The sequence below is a fragment of the Wasmannia auropunctata genome, unplaced genomic scaffold, assembly GCF_000956235.1.
Source record: "Wasmannia auropunctata unplaced genomic scaffold, wasmannia.A_1.0 LD335677.1, whole genome shotgun sequence".
Classification (NCBI taxonomy): Eukaryota; Metazoa; Arthropoda; class Insecta; order Hymenoptera; family Formicidae; genus Wasmannia; species Wasmannia auropunctata.
The window spans coordinates 17,653-22,623 of record NW_012027213.1 but is presented as its reverse complement, the minus strand read 5'-3'; positions in this window follow the sequence as shown (position 1 = coordinate 22,623).

Here is a 4,971-nt window from a genome sequence, read left to right as displayed (position 1 = left end):
GCCTTGCCAGCCCGCTCAGAGATGTGTATAAGAGACAGCTTTTATTGTAGTATTTTGATTTTATCTAATATAAGGCATACAACAAAAAATCTATAGTTAAAACATTAAAATATACAAAACATGTTATAACCTCTTTTTAAGCAAATTAACCTCAATTTTTAGGAAGCCTAAATTAAACTATATTTCGTAACAAAATACCCAGTAAAATATTTTACACGAGTAACATAAATCATACTTACAGGTCTCTCATCATCTCCCATAGTGACGATGTTGAATATAGCTAGAAAATACACTTCGTCACACACAGGTACTTTTTCCGTCGCGTGGAATGTTTGCTAACCGCTGATCAACTCGTGCAATAATACATTTATTTTTCATATAGCGTCGATCGCGATGCTACCGCGTCACGTGATCAAACAGGCATATATATTATATAGGGGCTGTCTATACAATACGTCGTATGTCAGATCGTAAGCCGTAAATCGTAAGAATTGATCAATCACAGTTGAATGTAAGAAAAATATTCGACTACGATTGGTCAATTCTTATATAGTTAGTATGATATGAGTAGTGACTAACGGCTTATTGTAGAAAGTAGAAAAAATTTCCATAAAGATAATCATTAATTTTTATATAAAAAAATGTTAAAGCTACTTACTTAAAAAGCAGTCTTCGATATTATATATTTTATACATAATATACATATTGTATAATATATATACGAAGATTGACTGCTCTTTAAAAAGTATTATATATATAATATATTAAAATTAATGATCTTTAAACTATGCTAATTTTTCGAAAATTGTTAAAGATGAAGAAAATAAAGATTGTTAATTACAGCTTCAATTAAATATAATCATTTCAACGATACATCGAAAAGACATCAAAATTTTAAAATCTGTCGATGTCCTCTGATGAAATGCACGCGTCGATGCGTTATGATGGTATTGATATCAATTCGATATCGATTTGATATTAGTTTTCTCACTGGGAAATGTATAAATCATATTAAAGAATCATGCAATGCTGCTGATGACAATTTTGCCGAACGCAATCATTGAATATTCTAAGCGAATATTGATTGATAATCGAGCTATCTTGTCTTTCTGTCGAGTCAAAGTACTCGGTACAAAGTATCACCGGGTTTAAGTATCAATTAAATATTAAATTAAAAAACACATCTTTTGAATCCTAAATATGGTGTATAAGAACGCTTTGATATGATTATCAGTTTTAAAAACTCAATATTGAAGGAATACAGATGCATAACGCCCAGTATTTTTGCAATGAAAAGTGATGCAAAATTTTCACGCACAAATATCTGTCCTCTGCAGTACTTATATACATTTAACCCGGGTATTTGTACCGGTGACGGTATTCGGTGACCGATTATAATCTCCTTGGCGGAAAGAGGCCGGAATGAAATCTAGCAATGATTTTAATGTGTTCGGAAAGAACATAGCGATGTCATTGTTTATCCATACGTACTGCTTTCACACTGTCCAGCTTTGTCGAAACCGTTCGGAAATAATTCTCGATCGAATATACTCTTAAATATTGTCACGTATCTATATTCATTTAAACTTTTCAAACAATCTTCAAAATCTTCAATATTCGTAGACAAAGAGACACGGTCCAGTCTCGCGCGAACTCTTTAGCCGAGACACGACCGATGATACTTAGGACTCTTGATACTTAGAAATCGTCATATTTTACAGATAGAATTTTTGTACAAGTGAAGAGTGCTGTTGCGTGATAACGTTCGAACTGAATGTTTATCCGTGAGGCTCGTATTTATACTCGCCTTTCTCCTGATTGATTAATTCAGCTATGAATATTATCCTGAAAAGAACAGATATGTAAATATCGAGAGTTGATTATATGTATATTCATAAGTTTGCATTTCTAATTAAGTAAAGAACTCAGATGAAGTTTGTTTTGAGACAAAGTTTAAATTCTCCTTTTCACAATTCAACAGTCGAATATTAAGAAAAAATCTCAACAATAATAGACCTCGAAATTTATATATCAGCTGAATCTTGAGTAAAAAAAAATTGCATATTATGAAAGCTAGCATGGTTTAGAAGTGATTTTAAAAAGTCAAATGTCATTTACAATATTTGTTTAAATAAATGTTATAAATAAATACATTATACAGGAAGATTTAAACAAATATTATAAATGACATTTAATTTATAAAGTCATTTCCAAATCACGCTTGAGTGACATACAATTTTTTTTCGATTAAGATTTAGCTGATATAAATTTAAAGATCTGTTATTCTTGAGATCTTTTTTCAATATTCGCCTTTCTCCTGATTAATTTAGCTATAAATATTATCCTGGAAAGAAAATATGTAAATATTGAGAACTGATTATATTATGTATATTTATTTTGCATTTCTAATCAAGTGAAGAATTTAGATAAAGTTCATTTTGAGACAAGGTTTGAATTGCGAAAAAGAGAATTAAAATCTTGTCTCAAGACAAACTTTATCTAAATTCTTCACTTGATTAGAAATGCAAAATAAATACATAATCAACTCTTAATATTTAGTGTTGATTTGTTCCAACGATAACATTAGCTGAATTAATCAGGAGAAAGACGACTATAAATACGAGCATAAGAAATGAATATTCAGTTCGAACGGTATTACGCAACTCCACTTTTCGTTTATATATGTATATAAACATATGTATAAATTTTTTATATAAGATATATTAGAATTATTCAAAATTACAAAAAAACAAATTTTTATTAATTTACTTAGAAGAAAGAGAAAATATTAACAGTGATTCAGTCGTTTGCTTTAAAATTACAAAAACTCAACACCTCTACGCCACTGTCTTCCGCTTCTGATAACTTAACTCCATTTATTTTTTGGGACACAAAAAACAGCACAACAAATTATAATCCGATAAAATAAATAATAAACCTATACGTACTGACTTTCGTATCTGAGTCTATATATTATTTTGATCAAAATAACAAAATTTCACATACGACTGCACATATTTATCAATAAATGGTAAATATACCGAAAAAGGGTACCATCTCCGATGATCTTGACTTAGACATATGTTGTCAAGATCATGGCCCTGAATGATCTTCAAAAGGTTTTAGCCGGTGGTTATTGTTTGTTCAAAAGTTATTAACAAAAAAAAAGAATAAAGTGTATACGTGCAAGCAGTATGTTCCGTCAAAAGTCAAAAATTCATGTGAAACAGTACAATTATAGACCTTATTCGCCCCGTAAGCGGGGGAGGGATAGAATGGCCCTCGGTTTGCGTGAAAAGTTGTATAATTGTACTACTCCACCTATGTCCACGCGAAGCGAGGTCCATCTCTCCCCTTTCCTCTCACGGGGCGAAACGAAGTTATTATAATTATACTATTCCATAACATATACGTCAAGATCAAGCTCATCGGAGGCACTCTTTTTTTATATAAGTATTTAAACTTAAAAACTGAATCTCTTTCTGTAAATTAAAAACAAATATATGACGAATTATTTGAAAGAAAAAAAGTTAATCTTTTATTACAATAAAACGCGAATTAATATTAGCAATTAGCAATCCTATTAACAAAAGATTTTCTCTTTTAACATTCATTTTTTGCATTGTTTCTTAGGCCGTCTTTATAAAGCAAATTAATTTGCACTCCAAATCTGTTTTTATTGACATAAAACATTTTTTTAAGAATAAAATTAAAATATTGTTTTAAATTACAATCCAAGTAAAAAAATTTCTGAGAAAAACTGGTCATTGGTCAGCAGCTGGCCAATTTTTACTATTTTTAATTTATTGGACAGTAGTTATCCAGTAAGCCAAAAATCTTGATTTTTAGAAAAATTGGTCAACAACTAGCCTGGTCAGATGGATCAGTAAATAATAGTTACTTTCTGGCCAGTAAAACTCGCAGAATATTCCGGTTATTATTTTTTAGTCAGTAATTAATTAGAAATTGGTCAGGATAAGTGGAACAATGTTTGAAATTATAAATTATAATAATAATATAATAAATAGTTTAAAAAGTAAATGGAAATAAAAAGGATTAAGCATTTTGGAAGATCAAAAGGATAATTTATTATATTTTTCTGCATTATTAATACATATTACTATATTTTCGAATTTATAAAAATACGGATCGATATAGAAAATACGGATCGATGTATAACAAATTAGATAATAAATTGATATTATTGTTTACAATACACGTAATCAATATTAAATAAAATTACATAATAAAAAAAACAGAAATAGAAATTACAAATAAATTTATACATTAAAATTGTTAAATATTAATTACATTTATATATTATGATAAGGAAATTTTAAACGTCAAGAAACGAGCAAGATATTATAACCGATTTCAAATAAATAAATAAATTGTTCTTTAATGTCAAATAATTAAAGAATGTTTCGTACTACATCAGCTTATAAAATTAAATAATTTCAAATATTGAAATAAATAAAAGTAAAAATAAGAAGCTTAATCGGAATTATAAATCAAAATTAAAAAAAGACTATAGAACATCATTTAATCATGGACCTTAATAAGCTGATGAAGAGTTTACGGTACTTTATAAATCTATTATAATAACTTTATATTAATAGTCCGTTTAAAAAAAAGAAACCAAATACAATTAGTTGTAATCATTACTTTGTTTTCTGTATCTAAAATGAATCGCTTTTATCGATATTTTTAATCGTCTTCCGTTCATTCTGCCTCTCGTTATTCAAAATTTCAGTTTCGCCATATCGTTGCGTCGATTCTGACGTTCTCATTTATAGATCCTTTGATAACTGTCTCCTCAGTGCTAACGTGATCGCTTTTTGCTCTCTCTGGTCGTTCTATCGATCATATATATAGTCACCGACTTAGAGGGAGCAGAGTACTTTTTGCCCCCCTCCCTCCCAATAATTTTTACTTTTTCGTTTTTTAACAAAAGATGTTTTAGCAACTGCA